This window comes from Ailuropoda melanoleuca, chromosome 4, assembly GCF_002007445.2.
Source record: "Ailuropoda melanoleuca isolate Jingjing chromosome 4, ASM200744v2, whole genome shotgun sequence".
NCBI classification, from domain to species: Eukaryota; Metazoa; Chordata; class Mammalia; order Carnivora; family Ursidae; genus Ailuropoda; species Ailuropoda melanoleuca.
This window is the reverse complement of record NC_048221.1, coordinates 112,811,774-112,834,368: the sequence shown is the minus strand read 5'-3', so window position 1 is coordinate 112,834,368 and position 22,595 is coordinate 112,811,774. Positions and strand designations below refer to the sequence as shown.

Genomic DNA, 22,595 nt, shown 5'->3' with positions numbered 1-22,595 from the left:
GGTTGGAAGGGTGGGCAGAGGGAGAGGGAGAGAGAATCCCAAGTAGACTCCCACTAAGTGTGGAGTCAGACTCGGGGCTCTATCCCATGACCCAGAGATCATGACCTAAGCCAAAACCAAGAGTCAGATGCTCAATCAACTGAGACACCCAGGCGCCCCATCGTAACCATTTTTAAGTGTACAGTTCAGTAGGGTTAAGTATGCTCATGTTGTTGTGCAACCAATTCCCAGAAATCCTTTCATTTTGCAAAACTGAACTCTACCCATTAAGAGACCACTTCCTATTTCCCCGCCTCCTCCACTCCTCTAGGCCCTGGTAACCACTAATCCACTTTTCCTTTCCATGAATTCCAGGTACCTTATATAAGTGGAATCATACAGTATTTGTGTTTTTGTAATTGGCCTATTTTACTTAGCACTATGTCCTCAAGGTTCATTCATGTTGTAACATGTGTCAGAATTTCTCTCCTTTTTAAAGCTGAGCAATATTTCATTGTATGTATAGACCATAACTTGTTTATCCATTCATCTATTGGTGGGTATCTGGTTTGCTTCCACCCCTTAGTTATTCAGTGCTGATAAGAATATAGGTATACAAATATCTCACTGAGACCCTGTTTTCATTTTTTTTTCCAGTATATCTAGAAGTGGAATGACCTGTCATACTGTTTTCCATAGTGACTGCACCATTTTACATTCCTACCAACAGTGCGCAAGGGTTCCAACTTCTATCTTTGCCAACTCTCTCTCTTTCCTTCCTTTTTTCTTCCTCCCTCCTTTTCTTCCGTTTCTCTTTCTTTTCTTTCATTGTAGCCACCCTAAATGGTGTGAAGTGCAGAATCTGCATTTTTAAAAAAGATTTATTTATTTATTTGAGGGGGGGGGAGCCAAGGGAGAGAGAGAATCCTGAAGCAGACTCCCTGCTGAATGTCGGGTCCAACATGGGGCTCGATCTCATGAGTCAGATGCTTAACCAACCGAGCCACTCAGGTGCCCTTGGAATCGGCATTTTAACCATATCTGCAGGTGATTGTGTTTGGTTACAGTTTGAGAACGTGCTCTACTGCCCTGGCTGGCCTCCCTCACCATGCATTTGTTTACATTCTGTAGTATTGACTATGGTCTTGTGTTCTTAATGTTTATTTGGCTTTCCAGTTTTCTTCAGGTAGCCATTATGGTTTAAGCATGTTCAACCTCTATTGTTCATTGGAAACTTTGGTGAAAAGTGCTCTCTGGGCTCCATATAGGGGGTTTAAATCCAGGGAGAAGCGGAGTTCTTCTCCTGAGGTCCCATGCGGTCCAATCTCTATAAGGACACAGAATACGAAGAAAGGGCCCAAGTAGCCCAAAGTAGTAAAAAGGAAGCCTAATCTTACTTTATAGTCACCAAACAATAGAAAAAGAAATCAAGACTAGAACACCCAACAGCATTTTTTAGAACCCTTTATCTTTTCTCTCAAATGTGCTCCAGTTTCAAGGTGCTCTTCCCCCCACTCCTCCATCTCTCTCTCCTCTTCTCCAGTCCTCTACTTATGTACATCTGCCCAATCTCTTTTATAAGCAGATCCTCTCCATAGGCCTTTATCTTTTCATTTTCCAAGACAGCATCCCCAAGTCCTGGAACTGTCTGGGAAAGCTGCCTACTTCTCCAAGGACCAGGGAGGAGCCAGTGGGCAGAGAAAGACAGCATTTTCTATGTAGGAGGGAGGATAGGTGAAGACTGGAAACTCTCATATGTTAGTGGCTACCTTGCATGTTTTTCTCTTCTACTAGATTGTGTTCATTGAGGACTTCATGTTTTACTCCAAGTGTATCTTCCAACATAGTCAAGTTTCTGATTTATGGTGAGTGTTCAGAAGTACATGACAGCTATCTTCTTGGTGACCTAATCCAGGTGTAGGGGAGGAACAAAACTCTTTCTCTCTACTCACCTAGATTCTCTGGCTGGGGCTCTGCAAATTAGACTAACAAAAGGAAGATTAACAAGAGAAAAACAAACAGAAGTTCAGTAACATGTGCGTTGTGCATATACATGGGAGCACTCAGAAATGAATAACTCAAAGAGGTGGTTAGAACTTGGGCTTATATAATATCCTTTTTTTTTAAGGAAACTTTTTTTTTTTTAATAGAGTGTGTATGTGTGTGAGCAGGGGGAGGGGCAAAGGGAGAGGGAGAAAGAGAGAATCTTAAGCAGGCTCCACCCTCAGTGCAGAGCCTGATGGGGGTGGGGCTCAATCTCATGATCCTGAGATCATGACCTGGGCCCAAAATCAAGAGTTGGATATTTCAGGGACTGAGCCAGCCAGGTACCCCTGGGCTTATATAGTATCTTAACAAAAGAACAATACATTTTTAGAGAAGTGACAAGACAAAGGACAGGGACTTTGAGTTTCTATGGGGGTAAATTGTGGGAAGGTAAATATATAGAGTGACTAATGGAAGATGAGGGCTAGTTAGTAAAGTTTGTTATATGGATTCTTCTCCAGGCTGAGAAGGGTCTAGAGTTGACTCCAATGATTGAATTCTGTCTTCTGGATGAGAGGAAAGGGGGGCATCTTTATAAATTTATGTCCCACTTTTAGACAAATAGGGGAAAGATAGAGAACTTTTCCAGTATCTACTTCTCAATTGCCTTTAGCTCAAAATAGTCAATATGTCAAGTGGCATATTTTGGGATGGCATATTCTACTCTTCACTGATAACCTATAGTCCAGGTGTTCGTTATGCTGTCAGCACTGAAAGAGTCCTGTGATATTCAGGTTATAGCATCACCTAGGATTCACTCCCTTCCCCGATGCCACAGAAATAGACCTTATCAAGGGCCTTCATTACTCTTGTAGCCTCCAGCCTGTACCTGACATTCTCAACAAGACTCTTTGATGGAGGTGATATTTTGAAAATCCAGAAACCAGCAGGTCCCCTTGGAAGTGATATTTCACTGCTGCTTTCTCATCTGTAAAATCAATGCTTGTTTCTGACCCAGAGCTGAGTACAGATCTTCTTTCTTATGCATAAACAGTATATTCTCTAAATTGATTCATCACTCTACACCCTGGCTCCTAATGACAGATGGCAGTTTTTCCTTGTCTTTCTTGCTTTTGAACATGGACATTAATCTGCAGACTGAACATTAAGGAAAATGCACAGACTCTTTCTACAGCACATGTGTGCCTTCTCCTGTGGTCTTCAGGAAGCTGGACCTAGGAAAGAGCTTTAATATTCACCACCAGAGTAAGCTGTAAATATCACACTGTTTGCTTAACTTGTAACATTAATCTTTCTGTGGCTCTGGGCATAAAATAATAAGGAAAATACCACAACTTACTACAACCAGTCAATGGGCTGATAAGATGGAGGCTATTGTGCTCTGAAATTGTGCCAAGTTTATGTTGATAAAGTGACTTTCTTCTGGGAATCTGAAAAACAGTGCCTATGGTTCTAATCCTCTGTCACTCTGACTTTGTCTTAGATTTACATAAAATAGGAAATTGGCCCAATATGGCCTCATTCATCTTCATAACTGCTCTACTGATGAAATTTATGGAGAATGTAGTAGTATTATTCCCTCACTACTAAGTTCTAGAGAGCTTAAGCTTTCAGTCAAACTAGCAAATTCTGTATTGTTCCAGAACCAAAAGAAAAGGAATAGGTCTGTGGCTATATCTACATAAAAATAACAACAACAAAAACAAACTTAAAAAAAATTGCTATTGCATAGTAGAAAGGAGGCTATTTTTGTTTATCAAAGGCAGTTGAGTCTCACAGACTGAATCTATTCAGGGCTGTTGATTAGAATTGACTTGTTAGTCCTATGGAACAACTGCTCAATTCAGCCCAACCACCACTTTGATGGATCTTTTTTTTTTTTTTAAACTTAGGATGTTTGATTCTTCTACTAATTTGACTGCATGTGAACCACCAGCAGGTGGATTATTATAATTAAGAGAGTCTTTTTAATGGCCTTTGAGAAAAATCATCTGATTCCAAATTCTGATTCTTGGGCATTTATTAAATAGGAAAGACCAAAATATCCCCCAGTCCTTCTTTTCACATCCACTGACTATGGTATGTTTTTTGACATGGTCCAGATTTCTGCTGGGAATTTTGTTTAGCCATTAGTGCAGGAGACTTGAAATAATAATAATACAGAAGCTAGAAGTTCATTTTTCTCACATGTAAAAGACACACAGAGAATTGATTTAGCTCAGAGGCAGACATGGGCTGCTGTCCCTGTCAGGTGAAAGCAAATTGCTTCTGATATCTTAGGCTTATTAGGATAGAGAAATAAAACATTTGTAGATATAATAAGTGCATATTAGATGGTCAGAATGGTGTCAATTTGCTTCAGGACAGACAACTATAGGAAGAGGGGTAGCAACAGAAGTTACTAATTCAGATTTTGATAATTCACTATCATGCTCTATGATCCATCATTCACTGCACTTGTTAAGCAGGTGAGTTAAATGAGGATGTAATAGAAATCACCACCCTTCAATTTTCTTTGATGATGACACTAATTCCCAGAATAATCTTAAAAATACAGCACCGTTGTTTTGGTTTACTTTTTTTTTTTTTTTTTAGGAGGGGGCGGACCCAATGGTGCTTACTTTAGGTCAGGAAGCTATTTTGAGGATTCTGTTTACTGAATTTATCCATTCATACTGTAATTCAGGAACTGGGGCAAATTACCAGGGATTGGATTGACAGAAATTTTGTGCCCATCATGAAGTGGACTTGGACTCAAACTCCATTTATCACTGGATCCCCCTAGATAAGACTTTGCTGTGTGTGTGTGTGTGTGTGTGTGTGTGTGTGTGTGTGTATGTAGAGAAACAATGCTGTTCTGGGTCACTGGGGTTTAGCACAAATTCAAAGCCATGTCCAGTAATTTGTGAAAGGTATGGATATTTCCCTTTCTCTAGTATACAATTACCTTGGTAAATGTATGCAGGTATTTTTGATGAAGGGGTAGAGGAAGATTTTCTTTTCTTTTTTTTTTTTTAAGATTTTATTTATTTATTTGACAGAGAGAGAGGCAGCCAGAGAGAGAAGGAACACAAGCAGGGAAAGTGGGAGAGGAAGAAGCAGGCTCCCAGCGGAGGAGCCTGATGTGGGACTCGATCCCAGGACTCCGGGATCATGCCCTGGGCCGAAGGCAGACGCTTAACGACTGAGCCACCCAGGTGCCCCAGGAAGATTTTCATATAGGTTCTTATGATGTCCTTCCTCAAAGTTTCTCCCTTTCATTTACTGAATTGATAGTATAGATATTAGGAAGATAGGCCAGGACTCTGTAGTGGTGATTTAAGTTGGATATGATTACTTAAGCGGAGATTTTTTCAGTTATACAGGTCAAGTACATCCTTCATAGGCTGCCAGTCTAGTTCAGTTTTAGAGGCACCATGATCAGTTAACCACTACCAAAATATCCCTGCAAGTCAAATTATTCTGTTTTTTTTTTTTTAAAGTAAGCTCTACACCTAACACTTGAACTCAGGACCCCAAGATCCAGAGTCCCATGCTCCACCAACTATGCCAGCCGGGCACCCCTCATTCTGCTATTACAATAACCACATCCGCTCTGTTTCTGGCAATTAAATCCTACTATGTCATGTCTGCTCTTCTGGGCATCCACCAACCCTACTGAAATCAGGGAACTAAAATTTATTTATTTATTTTAAAGATTTTTATTTATATATTTGGGAGACAGAGTGTGAGAGAGAGAGCATGAGCAGCAGGGAGGGGGAGAGGGAGAAGCAGGCTCCCCACTGAGCAGGGAGCCCAATGCGGGACTTGAGCCCGGGACCCTGGGATCATGACCTGAGCCAAAGGTAGATGCTTAACCAACTGAGCTACCCAGGCCCCCCAGGAACTATTTTAAATAGCAGTATCTCCTACCTTCGTCTCTGGAGTATAGAAGAAATTCAGTGAAGTACTCTTCAAGATTCTGGTTCTCTCTTCATTAATATTTTCCTTAATGCCTTAGAAAGGGGAGTGTTTCTCCAGGGTTAGTTTGGGTCTATGGTAGACATTGTATGTGATAATCCATTCCAGCATTCTTATCTCTCTGAACCTCTGAAGTCTTACATTTCAGCTTCCCTCAGCAATAGGCCATCATAGGATCCAGCTTTTAGTCAACTAAGTTGATAATTGTCTCAAACTAAGAAAAATGAATCCAGAATCTCTGGTTTAGTGTATTCAGGTCAATAATTTGGTCCATAAAATTACGTTTCTGGTGGAATACCTAATATAGTCTCCAGATTTTTCTCAGTATTAGTTTTAGCAAAATCTTGCAATTCTTTTGGCATATGAATCTTTCCCTTCCATGTTTGACTTTAAATTGGGCCCTAGGGGCATGCTTGTTCTGGAACTAATTTTAAGTCAGGTGGAAGGAAAGGTCACAGGTGTTGGGCATGAAGAGAGCCAGAATTTCTGTATAAGAGAACTGCCTCAGATGAGGGCAGTATAAGGCCTTCCAGCAGGGCCAGACCAACGTCTTCAGCTATGGGAAGAGGGACTGCTTCTCTCGGTAGGGAGATGCAATGGGGTTTGAGGGTACTCAGAATCGTCTAGAGCTTCCCAAATGCTCTCATTCCAATTTTTGTGGCTCTCTCTTTCCCAAACAATGCCCTGACTTTCATATGAGATATGTACTGAGGCTATGGTTCAACCAGCATTGAAGTTCAGTAGCTGGCTAGATCTGACTCTGCATTTGCTTTTTGGTCATGCCAGCCCTGTGCCTATGAGATAAAAAATTATTTTAGAGGACTCCTAGAAACTCCCTGTTTCTCCAACAATATCTTGGTCTGAGAATTTAAATTCTTTAAAGCCTGTCTTTCCTTTTAGAAGCTCACCAATGGTAATAGAGGCAGCCATCCCAGCCCACGCTTCTTTTATCCCTTAGCACCACATAATGGTGTCTGTGGGGAAGCAATCAAAAGGGAAAGTGAAACTTTGGGTTCAGTAGATACTTATTCCAAATAACAAAAGGTTATCATTTAAGTTGCTGTTTTCCTACCTTAGATATCACGGGTTACCAGTGTCCTGTCATTTAATAATACCCAAATACTTCAAACCCGACTAGGTCAGATAGCCAATCTAAGCTTCATGTCCTTGAAGTCTGCTGTTTGCAATCACTTATAGTTCAATTTTTGTATTGGTCAGAGTTCCTTAGATGCTGTCAATGAATTTACACTGGTTACTTTAAGCAGAAAGGAATTTGCTAAGGGATAAAGAGCTTAAAGAATCGTTACAAAGGTTAAAGAAACAGATTCTAGGTAATCTTCCAGGAATAACCCCAGGGTGTACTTCCACATTCCAAAATAACCTTCCAAGGGAGCTATAGCATCTGTTCTGATCAGGAAGCCACCAAAGTGCTGGTTCTAGTTCATGCTACAAATATGAATAGAAATGTACCGGGCCTCTTTCCTGTATAAACTTGAGTTCCCAATCCGTCCAACATGGGTGCGTCTGATCGGTGGAATCTCAATCACCCTGGCACCCCAGCACTAGGAGGACTGGGAAGTACCATCTTTTATTGATTTTTAATTTATTGTTGAGAAGGCAGGATCTCTAGGGTGGGGAACTATCAAAACGTTAGAAAAAAGTGTTCAAAATATTTCTGGACATCTGGTAAGGAGGCTGGAGAATAGAAGAGGGGAGAGCAAGAGCACTCTGCTTCTTGGGTTGGGTGGTAGGTCCACGAGTATCCATTCTTTTCTAGTGCTTTATGACGAACGCATCCATGTATTAGTTTGGGTTCTCCAGAGAAATTTATGGAATTGGTTCATGTGACTGTGGAGGCTGAGAGGTCCCAAGATCTGTGGATGGGAACCTAGAGACCGAGGAGAGCCAATGGTCCATCTCCAGTCTCAGTTTGAAGGCAGAAGACTGATGTCCCAGCTCAAAGAAAAGCCCACAGAGAGAATTTTTTTTTTAGCCTTTTACTCTACTCAGACCTTCACGTGGCCTGAGGGCAATCGAGGGCAATCGGCTTTCCTCAGTCTACCGATTCAAATGCTAATCTCACCCAGAAGCACCCTCATTCACCCAGAAATGTTTAACTGTTTGACCCAGTCCAATTGACACATAAAACTAACCACCACGATGCATGTTACCTACTTTTTATGTAATATATCAAATAATATGTTTTTTGGTGTGAGGTACAAAACACGATTTTTTGGTCAAGCACAACTGACTGATATCCACTACAAAATGCGGCCCTGTTAGTTAAGATTTTGATTGAGTTTAAATGCAAACGACTGTGGAAAGAGTAGTTCTTTCAGCAGCTGTCATTTGGATCTTGGTTTGAAGGAGAATGATTGGGTTGTTGAATGGCGGCGTTTGGAGAGTGAGAGAGAGAAAACTTGATTCAAGGTGTTTGAGAAGTAGAGAGGTTGATACCACCTTAAAAATAAAGAAGGAGGGGCGCCTGGGTGGCCCAGTCGGTAAGCGGCTGCCTTCAGCTCAGGTCATGATCCCAGGGTCCTGGGCTGGAGCCCACCTCGGGCTCCCTGCTCAAGGGGAAGCCTTCTCCCTCTCTCTCTGCCGCTCCCCCTACTTGAGCTCGCTCCTGCTCTGTCAAGTAAAAAACCAAAAATCTTTAAAAAAGGGGGGGGGGCGGTTCCTGGGTGGTTTAGTCAGTAAGCGTCTGCCTTCAGCTCAGGTCATGATCTCAGGGTCCTGGGATCCAGCCCTGCATCTGGATCCCTGCTCAGCAGGGAGTCTACTTGTCCCTCTCCCTCTGCCTGCGGCTCCCCCCCAGCTTGTGTGCTCTCTGTCTCTGTCAAATAAATACAATCTTAAAAAAAAAAAAAAAAAAATGGGGGTTCGCAGCTCTAAGATTTCTGCTATTTCACATTTTGGTTGGAACTGCTCAGACTCCTAGCACTTGCCTGAGACCCTTTTCCTTTTCATTTCTTCACCTTAAGGGATATTGGAATTTTCAGGTGCCTAAGATTATTGCTAATTTGTTGTGTAGCTATGACCCTGCCCTGTTATCATTTTTTAGTAGAGATCGCAGGACTCTGACTTAAAACTCACCCTCCCAACCTGTCTCCCTGTCTCCCTGGGCGTTAGTTCGCCCCGTGTGGAAGCCCAGGTCGGGCCGTTTACTTCATTATCTGCTGCTGTTTATTCCAGTCCTGGGCTGGAGGAGCCAATGAGCAGAAATGGCACGCGGGAACTTTCTTCAAACCTACAGTTCATGAATAATGCATAATTCTCTGTGACTCATCAAAAGCAATGGTAAACAAAACCCAAACAGTTGGCCACCTCGTCAGCAGTCTACCGACGGGGCCCCGCCCCTTCCAAACTGCGACGGGCGGTACTTGGAGGTAGCAGTAGAAATCTAGTTTATCTTCAGCGTCACCCATCTGTTCATTGGCACACAGTTAAATCGGAAAGAAACAGAGCACAACAAAGACAAAAAGGGGTCCCAACTACTAAGGTCTATGGAGTCACAGGGTGTTACCAGGACCGTTTCCTGTGGCACCCCGCTTGGGTACTTTTCCCTTGATCTTTTTCTGGGTCATAAATTGGAAGCAACACCAGCTTTGCGGTCAGACAGTCTTGGGTTCAAATTCTGCCTCTGCTACTGATGAGCCGCACGTCCTTGGGCAAGTTACACAGCTTCTTTCATTTTAGTTTCTTACTCTCCTTCAACTTTGGTCTCTGGTAAGAAGGGAGAGCAGCCGTCCTTACCCCTAGGCACTCAGGGCCCTTAATTATAAACGACAGCAGCTGATGTTAGCAGATTAAGCAGAAAGATATCGGGTGGCTCGCAGAGCAGTTGAGAGGGAGAGAGGAAGGCTTGAAGCTAAGCTTCTGGGTTCAAGGTCTGAAACTCTGCTGTAGGAGTGACCCAGGAAGGAAGCTGCCAAGCCTTCTCTCCCTCAGAGCACAGATTGGCTGCCAGGAACTCATGCTGTGTGGCAATTCTGTCAGCACCGATCCTTCTGGGCCAGGAATCCACCTTACAACACCTGGTACCCCAGAAAACTGAGTGCCCCCACCCTTGTCAGCAGGTGGGTTCCAGGCATCACCTCCTTCCTCTGGTTCATCATTTCTGATTAGACTGCTGCCTGGGCACATCTTAGTGGCCGATCCTAGGCTTCGTGCCTGTGTCCTAGCTGCCAAGGTCTTTGGGGAAGCAAATTTTCTGGCTTGACTTTAGGGAGGCAGAGGTCCTAAGGCAGAGAACTGTCCAAACATAGCAAAATGCATAAAAGGTGTGAGGCAACTGGAAAACATGACCTATATTATCTCTCAAAGAGTTGTGAAAATTGAGTGTGTTAAATGTCTGGTCTGCTTCTGGAGTTCAAGGACTTTTGTTTGTTTGTTTGTTTGTTTTTGTTTCCTGCTCTTCTTTCTTTATCAGAAATCTCCATTGGCTCACTGGCTTAACTCCCAGCTCGGGTTCTACCAAGGCAGGATTTGTAAGTAAAGTGGAACAGAGCCTTTGATGTGGGGTCTCTACTTCCTACTGCCACTCCCTGGATGGACCGGACCTCTTGACTCCTGACCCTTGCCTGCCCTGACCCATGGGAGCTGCTCACTCCTTCCTGTTACATTTGACCTTTCGATGCTTACATCTTTTACTTGCTCATGACCGCAAAAACCCGCTGACACTCTCTACCCCACATCCCATTTTGTGCTAATCTCTTGGTCTCTAGGCTCATAGATTTTTTTAGCAGGTAACAAATCCTGCTACCAACTGGGTTCTTTCCTTGCCCTGACTTCTGGACAGTTTACATAGCATTCTTATATTTTGTATAATCATCGAAGGAGACTTTCTATGAAATATTTGGATCTTTTAAACGGTTCTTTTAGGTTCATATGAAATAATTTTCCTAACTCTAATGAGCAAGAAGTGAAGAAAGTCTGAAGTGGGGGATGGAAAGGGACAAAAGCAGCAGTTAGTTACAGAATGGTTCCCCTGTCACTCACCCCAGTCTTGTACTCTTCGTAATTCATTAGTACTTTGTATACAGAGAGGGAAAGAAAACCAAAATAACTTGTTCCAAGACATAAGCTAGTGTCTGTCTTACTGATAAATTTCCCCAAACCCTCTTGAGCTAGACTCTGCTTTCTCTTTCATGCCACTGCACTTGCAAAGTTGCCAAACTTCTTTCCAACTGAAACAAAGGGCCTCATTCTCAACATTACTAGCCTGGCATCTGGCTGTTGGGACTCTGGGGGCTAAGAGAATGCCTTGAGGAGCTGGGGAGAGAGCGCTCTGATCCTGTTCTGCCACCACGGCTCAGGGAGGCTGGAATGATTTGTCCACGGTTATTTATTCGAGTTGTCCTGATACCGTACAACTTCATATGACAGTCTGGGAGATGTTCTGCTCAATTGGCTGGAAATGTCCTCAGAAGTGCTTAGGCCTACTGAATCCTGGGGTATGATTTAGAGAAGGATACACAGGTAGATATGAAAGATGATTATTGTTCAGAGTTGTGATAGTATAGTGACTGACCCTCAGGATAAAGGCAATGGAAGCCAGGCACTATTTTACATCAGATCTCCCATGCAGAGCCAAGAATTCCACCAGAGAATGTTGGAAAGACTCATGAGATTTTTCTTGCTTACTTGCAAACCTCAAAATAAGGTATTATTAGAGACAGACTGAGGACTTCAGATCAACAATGCTAGTATACCTTTCAGAAAAATATCTGAGTACGGCCGCATCCATGCACAGTGGTGGAAGAACTGGACCTAGCAACAGATCGCTTGGAATCTCAACTCTGCTGCTTTCAGGAGAGCATTTTGGATGAGACATTTATTCTACTATTATGTAACTGCTTTGTCCTACCGAAGTGGAGGACAGGAGTGCCTGGATGGCTCAGTCAGTTGGGTGTCCGACTTTTGGTTTTGGCTCAGGTCGTGATCTCAGGGTGTGGGATCAGCTCTGGATCAGGCTCCAGCTCTGTGGGGAGTCTGCTTCTCTCTCTTTCCTTCTCCTTCTGCCCCTCCCCCCACATGAGTGTTCTCTCTCTCTCTCAAGTGGACGGATAGATCTTTAAGAAAAAAAAAAAAAAGGGAGGACATAAAGTGCAAAAGTACCAGAATCCCTTTCTAACACCTAAATTAACTAAGATTCATTAGCCTGTTGGCAATGAAGGCCCTGAAAAAATAGGAGAGAGAGACATAACTTCAAAGAAAGAACATGGTTCCAGAAAGGTCTAGAGAATAATAGCATGGAAGTGGCAGTTGTAGCTGGGGTTCCCAGGCTGTGGTACCTGTTGACCATGGAGCAGCAGGAGGTAACTGGCGTAGCCAAAATCATGGCAGGGTGCTCAAAGACAAGTGAACTCAGGAAGATTCTCTCTACTATTAAATTTTGCCTACTATACTTTGCCCTGTTTAGCATACTTAGTTAGGCAGTAGGAGGAGTACTAGTGGCAGATATGAAAAAGTATGCTATTGATGGGGATGGGAATGAACAACAGATATATTTATAGCTAGCTGATATCATGCTGAAGGTATCTACATCACAGTCCTGTTGAGGAAGAAGACTCCAGACTTGCTGCCAAGTTTCATCGTGGGGCATATGGACCTTATGCTTTCAGGCTCAGTGATCTTGGTCTAGCTGCAAGAATAACTTATGCATGAATTAGCAACAGAAACAAATAAAGCTATTGGCTGAGGACCAGGTGGATGGCAACCTCTCTGGCCCTCGATCCATGTCTGGTGTCTGTAGGGGTGGTCTGGCAAATCTGTCTCTGGGCTGCTAAACCCCTGCTTCCAGAGGCCTAAGGCACCTGTTCCATTCGTCTTGCCCTGGGTCTGTTTCTGATGACCAGTTCTAAGTACAGTCTAAGACGTCAGAGCCTGAATGCTCCGTTGGGAGGATAGGCAAGCAATCTACATTACTATGCTGTCATAGCATGGAATGGAAGGACAGAAATGAGCTTTTTAATTCACCAAGTCTGGGAGAAGGGTCAGGTCCAGAGAAGCGTGGTGATTTACCCAAGATCACCTGAAAGAGTGTCTGGTGGAAGTGGGAACTCTCCAAAAAGGAATTAAAAATGGAACAGTGGGCATGTTTATTACCTTTCAGCACTAAACTATTATTAGTAAAAAGGGAATAAATTTCTTCCAGATGTTCCAAGGTAAAACTCACTGAGCAAAGACCGTATTGCCAATATGCAATTTTACAGAAGTTATGGCAGAAAGGCCCTTATTTTACTAGTTTAATGTGGCACTAGATTTCAGGGAAATACCATTTTGTTTTGGAGGCACAGTGATGGCTGTTTATGCACAGCAAATTCTTGGGCCCTGAAATACTGCTTTGTATTTCCTGGCTGTCTTTCTGGGCTGTCTGTGACTCACAGTATAAGAATCTTTTAATTATTCTGAAAGTAGCTGGCTAGTGGCTGTAGTTTGTCTTCTGTCCTTCCATTTCTCTCTCTCATAGGGTGTTTCTTTTCCATGTTGGAAGCGTTCTTTGCCATTAGGGCCTCCCATTCCATGAAGCCCTTGGAGGTGTAGACCCAGGGCATGTTTCTTTGCCGTGGAACAGGGCAGTTGTTCCTCTGCACATCTGAGAGGGAGCTCCAGCCTTACTCCCAGTCCTCAGCTAGGATGGGGCCATGAGGGAAAACGAACTAGGGCTAGCCTGCACCCTGTTTGTGGCTTTTATTAGCTAACCTTTGGCTTTTCTCCTTTAGATAAAGTCCATTGGGGTTCATCTTTACTTTTTGGTTTTTCTTTTCTCACTAAGGATCCATTTTGAGACACTGTCCTTTTAACCAAGGAGATCTAGTTCTCTGGCAAATCAGACTTCCCATTGTTGACACAAGGGGCCAGACCCTTCCTTTCTCCTTTCCTCATGTGCCTTCCTCTCCTAGGCCAGACACCGTTACACAGACAACTTGACTGGTTCTCAGGAGACATTCTTTCTTCTGGGCGAGTCGAGTGTCCTTGCCCATGGTGCTGAGTGACCGTCGTGCCCCGAGTGTGGTCACTGATGAGGTTCAAGGGCAGAGTGGCTGGTGGTGTCCTCTACCTGGTGTATGACCAGGAGTTGCTCGGACCAAGTGACAAGAACCAGGCTGTCCTTCAGAAGGCTGAGGAGGTAGGCCTTTCAGCCATGTACCACCAGTTCTGCCAGTCTGGAGATACCCCAGCTCCCAGCCCCTCCAAAGTTTGACTTTCACATCCATGACATCTGGAATTCAGGCATGGTTACGGTGATGTCAGCTCCATTGGTGGCCCCCTCCAATGCCTGAGAATATGCCAAGGAGGGCTGGGAACACCTGAAGGACTAAATCGAGTAGCCTGTCAGAGGAGGCCACCTGCCCCCATCAGGAACAGGGGCAGGGGTGCCATAGACCTGGAGACTCCAGACTGGGACTGGGACCCCACTCCAAGGGCCTTACTGGCCCAATAAAGGACTTTGGAGATGTGGGGGGAAAAAAAAAGAAAGAAAATAATTACTGAGGATCTGCCTTAAGTAAGCTGACAAACTGTCCAGTTTACCTGGGACTGTCCAGGCTTTAGAACTTAAAATCTTATGATGCAGGAAACCCTCAGTTTTGGGAAAACTCAGAGAGCTGGTCACCCTAAACCTAAGCGGAGCACTGCGTAGGGGCTTGGTATATAAGTGGCCATCAGCTTCTCAGATGCTCAGCAAAGCTGAGAGGTTTCAGATTCTTACAGAGGAAAGCATGACACGGTGGAAAAGCCTTTAACTAGAACTGAGGCCCTGGTCCCAGTTGGACTGCAAAAGAGGCAGAGCTCAAGGACAGGTCACTGAACTTCACTTGCCTCCTTTGAAGAGTAGAAACATTTGATTTGGTTTTCTTTGACTTTTTTTACAACCCCGATTCCACAGTTCTAGCTCTAAAGGAATGTGACGAACCAATTCACACTAATTCATATTCCTGGTACGAGGCAATAGGCAATGAGGTTTTGTTGACACTTGCTGATGATGCTAACATTTATAAAGTCCTTATTCTGTGCCAGACACTTCTGTTATTTTACTTCATCCTCACGACTTTTTTAAAAAAGATTTTGTTTATTTTAGAGAGCAGGGCGAGGGGCAGAGGGATAGGAGAGAGAGAGAATCTCAGACTCTCTGCTGAGTGCGGAACCCGACGTGGGGTTCAATGTGGGGCTTGATCTCATGACCCTGAGATCATGACCTGAGCCAAAACCAAGAGTCAGAGGCTCAACTGACTGAGCCACCCAGGTGCTCTAAGGTAGCTGCTTTCTTTACTTTCATTTACAGATGAGGGGCTCAAGGCCTAGAGAGGGGAAGCAACATGCCCCAAATCACACGAAAAGCTGTGGATCAAAGATCAGAACCTGGGAGGTCTAGTTCCCAAGCCCAAACGTGAACTGTTGCTCTCACTGGCTAGGGATGAGTCAACAGCTGAAATGAATAGGGGAATCATTTCCCCTCAAAGGACTGGAAAAAGGAAACAGTGGCTATTTGGAATGAGATCTTCCCACTCTGGGCTGCTAAAGGTTATGGTCCCCAAAAACAGAGCCTGGTATTTGAGAAATTAGTGTTCTTAACTCATAGCTAGGCCCCTCCCTGGTGGGGAAACAAAGGTGGTAAAACCAATGGAGAATTAGAGCATCCCCCACCCCCACTCCTCCTCTCCTATTTTTGGAGGCTTTAGGATAGTTCCACTCCCTACAGGCTCAGCGAAGCACTTTGAGTGCGGTTGGCAAGGCTCAGAGGGTCACTGTCCGCTGCTCCCACTGTCTCTACTGCTGGTCTGGAAAAGGATTCCGTTTAGATCAGGCTTGCCTAGAACTGTGTGTCTCGGGGGCAGGAATGTAGGAAGATTCTTACTAGGCGTGCTTCCTCCCTTTCTTTAGAAAGGATGATTTGAAATAGGAACAAAGTAAGTCTGTGGGGTCACATTCACAGCAGCTGGCGAGTTTCACTTAATTAAACTACTGTGATTACTTTATTCAGACATTTCACTTGCCCCAGTCCCTTCCTCTCTGACTCCTCACTAAAACAATGCCATTGCATTGGTGGGGGTGGGGTAGGGATTAACTGCTGTTAGTCTTTCAGACCAACGCTAATTAACGACATTTATTTTACTGTGATTGTCTACGTGAAAGTACGCAGCAGTAAATTTATATTCTGAGAACGTGACTGCTTTGGACTGAAAAAATGCCATTAAAGGGAATTAACAGTTCCTCGGAACTCACCATCATCTGTTCTAAATTCCCCAGCGAGTAGTGAAGCACCAGGGCTGAGGGCAGCAAAGGAAAACAAGGACCAAAAGCTATGGCCAACTGAGCTGCCAGCCACCAGCCTGATTATCCTAAAACCCAGCTCTGGCCCGCTTTCTCTCCTGCTGCAAAACCCAGGACAGGTCTCAGGCCTGCTGGGTCAAGGTGAACTCCTTAGGCAGGCACAGACCACATTCCACAGTCTGGCTCCACCTCTCTCCAGCCCATCCCCCTGCACTTACCACCACGTGCCCAGGCGCCAGTCCCAGGCACCCCCTCCCACACGCTAGGATTTTTTTTTCATCAATGATTCCCTTTTCCTTTAAAGCCTTCCAGACCTACCACACCCCTGCTCCAGGTGAATTCCTCTCATGCTTTTAGTTGAAGACCAAGGCTCACCTCTTCTGTGAAGCCTGTCTGGACTCCTCCCCACCCCCCCATAGAGTAAGTCTCTCCCTTTCTTGGGCACCCATGTTATTTTGTACGTTTTGATCTGAGCGTTTATCAAATGTCATCTCCATTGGCATGGCTGTCTCCTCCATCAGGCTTTGTCTTATTATCCATGTTATCCCCTTCCAATTGCAGAGTCCGGCATAACGTTGCATGTCGGAAGTACTTAATAGATGCTTATTGAATGAATGCATTATGGCTGTTAGGATTCTGTCGGTTGGTATTTACTGTGTGTTTACTATGGGCAAAGGGTCCTAGAGGTGCTGCATATGCATGTGTTTTGAGAGAGAGAAATCTGAATGATATGGTCACGGTCCTTAAAGAAACAGAATATCCCGTGTGAGACAAGAAGTTAACAAGCGACGCGGAAGCGCTCCAGAGAGGTGCATGGTTCCAACAGCGTAGAGGAACAGCGGTTGGATTGGCCCTGGGGCGGGAAGGAGGCTCCGCAGACCAAGTGGCGTATGAAAGGACATTGACAGAGAAATAGCAGAGGAATGGGGGCAGCCGGGCTGAGGGAACAGTTTGAGCAAAGGCATGAAGAGAAGGTCATCGTGATTTCCTGGGAACAAAGGGCCTGAGAGTTCTGCTCTCACCATAACTATGGGGACTGCACACTTGAAAAAAAAATCTGAAATAAATCCCATTAATATCAATAAATGTATTTTTCCTAGTTGCCTAGATTTGCATTCTTTAAGCAGGAGTGGTAATTAATCATTTCCAAATTGCTCGAGGATATGAAGCAGGGTGCTCAAAAGTCTTTAGCAGCAGGAAATGCTTGTTGCAAATAAACTGTTTACAATTTACTTTGTAAGCATCGTTTCTGTCTGGACCGTGCAGCGGATAATAGTAGCAGTAGGTGTGAGCCCAGCCCAAATGGAAGCCCGGAGAAAATGTTCATTGCCATTTCCTGTTGCAAAGTATTAATGGGCTTGGCTACCATTCTAGAGACTTTCAAGATACAGTCAGAAAACACAAAGCTGGTTAATACTTTACAGTTATATTCTTAAAAAGAAACAAACTGAAAATTTATTTGTCCCTTAGCATTCCTTTATGAAAAGAAACATTTTAAAATCAGATACAAATACTATAAACCTAGCAGAAACTGTGCTTGGTCAGTTCCTAGTTTGAGGATGGAAGGCTTTTCATTTGCTAAGTGTATGTAGTATGTGGCAGGATTGACCAGTTTACAGATAGATGCTAGAGTTTATATTGAAAAATTTTAAATTTGATTCAGAGACCAGCTATTATCAACGACACGTATGAAGACCCTGGTTGTTGAAGTATGCTGTTTCCAATATGAGGCTTGTTGAATCGGTATTTGGTAGATGTGCTTCTTGCATTCTAGATGTTACTGTGTTAGGCTCTGTTGGGTTCATGCAGATGGCAGAATAAAGATGACCAGCCAACAATGATCTCTTACATTTCCTGTTCACCCTTTAGAAGTCAACATACCTTCACATTCATGTTTTCAATTTTCCATAACCTGGTGAAGTGAATAGAACATGAAAAACGATCCTCACTTTATAGATGTGGAAACCAAGAGGCAGAAATGATAGATAACCTCTCCCACACACACCTGGCTATTGCCATGGAAATAGCCAGAACTCTGGCCTTCTGACTTCTTGTCCATTGCTACACTATGGTGCTCATGAATAAACTGACCTCATGTAGAGTGTTGTAGAGACGGGGAGCAAGGGTAAATATTTGATTGTCATGGCGATCAACATAAACAAGGACAACAATGACGTGGTAGGTAACAGTGACTTGGAGGATGCCTATGGCTCACCCTTAAGGATTGAGGCCCACTATGATCAGTATATCTGATGCTTACTAAAATTTGGATTTAGAAATCTCCAAGTCTTTCCTAGGAAACCAAACAGCATCACATACCCAAGGCGGTAGAAAATAACAGCAATAATCATAATGAACATCTGTAGAGTGCTTGACCTATGGCAGGGACTGTGGTAAGAGCTTTATACCCATCGTGTCCTTTATAACAAGCCTGTGAGGAAAGTGCTATTACTGTTCCTGTTTACAGATGAGGGAATCGAAGCTGACGTCGTTTGTCAAGGTTTCACGACTCATAAACCACAGAGCTGAGAACTGAACCCGAGCAGCCTGCCCCCAAAGCCCACATGTTTCCGTGACATTATTCCAACTCCTTCATGTCAGCTATAATGTTTGGGGTGAAGGAATGAAAACAATGCAGGAGTGGGGGTTGAATCTTACCCCGCAGATGGAGTTCAAGGGTCAGAAAACGTCTGAGAATGCGGAGGGCATGGGGAAGCCCTCAGTCACAGGAACCCAGAACCAACCAAGGTTCTGTCACTTGGCTTCTCACCCCAACACTGTGTCTCAGTGAACCAATCTCTTACCAGGCAAGTAAAGGGCATCGGAGTGTCAAAGACCAAACTGGTGTGAATATTTCCCACTTCTGTTCCCCCTTGTTCTTCAGAAGTTATTTCTGCTTTTTTTGCTTCTGTTTTCTGGGGTAATTTTCTAGATCTTATTTTGACTGCCAGTAGTATTAGGTTTCCATCTTCTTGAATCTTTAGCATTTTTTTTTTTAACTCTTAAAGACTCACTTCTTTTGAGGAGGCAAGGAACATATTCCTTAAACATGAGTGTGATGGACAGAATGTTTGTGTCCCTCCAAAATGTTTATGTTGAAACCCTAATCCCAGTGAGATGGTATCTGAAAGTAGAGCCTTTGGAATGTGATTAAGTCATGAAGATAGAGCCCTGAGGAATGGGATTAGTGGCCTTTTACGAAGAGCCTAGAGAGCTAGCTAGCTTTCATCTCTGCCATGTGATGAGGCAGTAAGAAGTGAGCTGTCTGATGGGCTCCTGGGTGGCTCAGTTGGTTGAGTGACTGCCTTTGGCTCAGGTCATGATTCTGGAGTCCCAGGATCGTGTCCCACGTTGGGCTCCCTGGTCAGCGGGGAGTCTGCTTCTCCCTCTGACCATCCCCCCTTTCCTGCTCTCTCTCTCTCTCTCAAATAAATAAATAAAATCTTAGAAAAAAAAAAAAGTGAGCCATCTGAGACCTGGAAGAGCACCCCTCCCAGGACCTCACCACGCTGGCACCCCGAGCTCAGACTTCCAGCCTCCAGAGCTGTGAGCAGTATGTTTCTGTTGTTGATAAGTCACCCAGTCCATAGTATCTTGTTACAGTAGCCCACACTGACTAGGCAGTAGGGTATGTAGGGCATTCCCTCTCAGAGGAGACCACTTTCTGTTTATCTCCACATCCTGCCTCTGTTCCCAAAGCTTAGGTGAGCGGCAAAGCCGAGCTGTCCTCCTGAGAAGCCATCGTTTACTCTCTGGGGACTTAACCTGTTCCTAGTGAATCTCAAAAGAAATGCTATGCAGCAGCCCTTTGAAACGAAATGCTTTTCTATTGAACCAGAAAATAATCACATCCTCCCATTTACTCTTTAGGGTACAAATTGATCTGACTTGATTTGTCAGAGAGCCAGAACTGCAGGCAAATAGACGCCGGAGAAATCAACCAATCTTTTAAGCCAGCAGTAATTGTTCCTCCTGTCGGCTGGCTAAAGGACTTGTATCTGGAGGAGATGCTCAGAGTGAATCCGAATGCCCGAGGTGACAGAAACACAGAGCATTCCAAAGTGGGCTCTAACAGAGTAAGTGTTTCTTCGTGTCTTACAAGGGTTTGGCTTTGTGTTTCCACCCTCTCACTCTTATCCTGTCTCCTGGGACTAGTGTCGTTGGGCAGCAACCAAAGGCGATGCATGTATATGACAGCAAGGAAAAGTAGTTTGTATGAAGACGAGAAGAGATGAGGAGTAGCGTTTAATCCGAGATGCGTTTTCTTGTACCTTGATTATTAGCAAACCCAGGAAGTTACTTTAGAATAGGTATCAAAGCAGAGGGGAAGAAGTCCCCTTGCGGGTAAGCTGTTATCTTTAAATTAAAAAAAAGGAAAGTTTAAGTATACAAGGAAACTGTGAAAAAGAATGTAACAGACGTTCATGTACCAACTACCGAGATTTGCTATTTTGCCATATTGGCATTAGTTCCCTACCTTCCCTCCTTCCTTCCCTACCTCTCTCCTTTCCTTCTTCCTTCCTTAGAAATAAAATGTAGCAGCATAGTCAAATATTTCCTTCCTTATAAATAAAATGTAGCAGCATAGCCAAATATTTCCACTCCACTATGTTATTCCTTTCTCTTCCTTTCCAGAGAGAACTGTTACCACAACCCTAGAACTTATCTTTCTTGTTCATTAAAATTACTTTCGCTATGTAGAATATATACAGAAAAAATATGTAGTCCTCCTTGGGAATGAGCTTTTAATATCAACCCTTGTGGTTTTCCTATAAGTGTCCTTTGAAAACTTTTTTTACATTTGACATCATATTGCAGTTTATCCATGCTGATATCAGTAGGTCTAGTTCAAAAATTGTAACTGAGGCATTGTATTGCTTTCCAAATTTCTTTCATTCTCCCCTATTGATAAACATGCTTTTCCCTACTACAGACAATGCTATGCTACATATTCCTGTTGAGGCATCCTCAGACCCAGGTATGAGATTTTCTCTTAGAGTACATAACCGAAGAATGAAATTGTGGGGTAACAAGGTAAGCTTTTCTTCAGTATCATTAGCTATTACCCAATTGTTGAACTGGGCACCTAAAAACAGTTTGTGTGGCATTCTTCTAATGGTTAGACGAAAAAGGAATAAGCTATAGGAAATCAATATAACAAGACATAACAAAATCTAGTGAATTGGGCCAATTGGGTTTATTCTCTGTAACCTGGTCCATGATATATATGGTTGTATTTCCCTTCTTGAAATAAGAATATAATGCAATCTGTATCTTACTTGAGGTAAAATAGTGCCTGGGTTAGTGTGTGTGTGTGTGTGTGTGTGTGTGTGTGTGTGTATATATATATTCTCTCTATATCTATATATGATGTTTCTATATATTTTACCATAAATAGACAATAGGCAAGTAGCTGGATAAGAAGTCCTAAATTACCCCTCTGAGCTCCAAACTTTCATTCCATAACTTTATCTTCAAACTTAGTTGAAATATATACCCAGCTTGGGAAATTAGCTTCATTTTGCACATAACCTAAAACACCTGTAGGAAACCAGCTCTTGAAAAAGGAAGGATGTATGAAGCACCTGGATGAGATCAGAACATCTGGTGCAGGTCATGGGAATCTCTGACAATCAGGAAGAGAAACTGAAAAAGATCTTCATTTCATTGTGTAACCCCCAGGAGTCGGTGTTCGGACCCATTCCCGTTGATGCTACAGACGGAGCCTCATCTGCTCACGCTGGACCTCCTCCTCTTCTCCCGGATGCTCCCCTGGTTATCTCAAGGAGGTCCCCAAAGAGTTGGCATCTCGTGGCCACTCATTTTGTGCATCGACTCCTTGGTCAGGGCCCTTTTCCTTGTGTTGGATGGCTGGGCTCTCAGTGAGAATGGGACCCTAGTATGTACATCCATAGTCTTCCCTCTGAGGAAGCCAAACTGCTTTGTCTGCATGGTGGAGTTGGGGCGGGTGAGGAAGGGAGGACAGACCCTCTCCCCACTCTGTCTCCTAGGCTCTAAGGCAGCGTGTGTGTGCCTAGATTTCCTCAAGCTCTTCCTTCAGCTTCGGGCACCATTCCTTTTTTTTTTTTCTGATTCAAAATTAGTCCTTTGCAATGGGTTTGAAGTCAGGGTACAGAGAACACTGCCCCACCTTGCTTTCCCTTCTCTTCTCCAAGGCACCCCATGGCAGCACTAAATCTCAAAGCCCACAGGCATAGCGCTTCATGGCAGTGGGGAGATGGGACCTTCTAGAATATCTAAATCCTGTTGCAGTTCAAGCAAGACACCCTGTTATACTAGCATCACTAAAGATCTGATGAGGTCTTTGGGGGGGAGCATTCATTGTTTCTTGCACCTGGCCAATCGGCAAC

General features: G+C 43.8%; 1 pseudogene; it reads left to right on the top strand.

The window, feature by feature from the left end:
• Positions 1 to 14,273, top strand: part of LOC100484286 — a 38,712-nt pseudogene extending 24,439 nt beyond the window's left edge.
• The last annotated feature ends 8,322 nt before the right edge of the window (positions 14,274 to 22,595 follow it).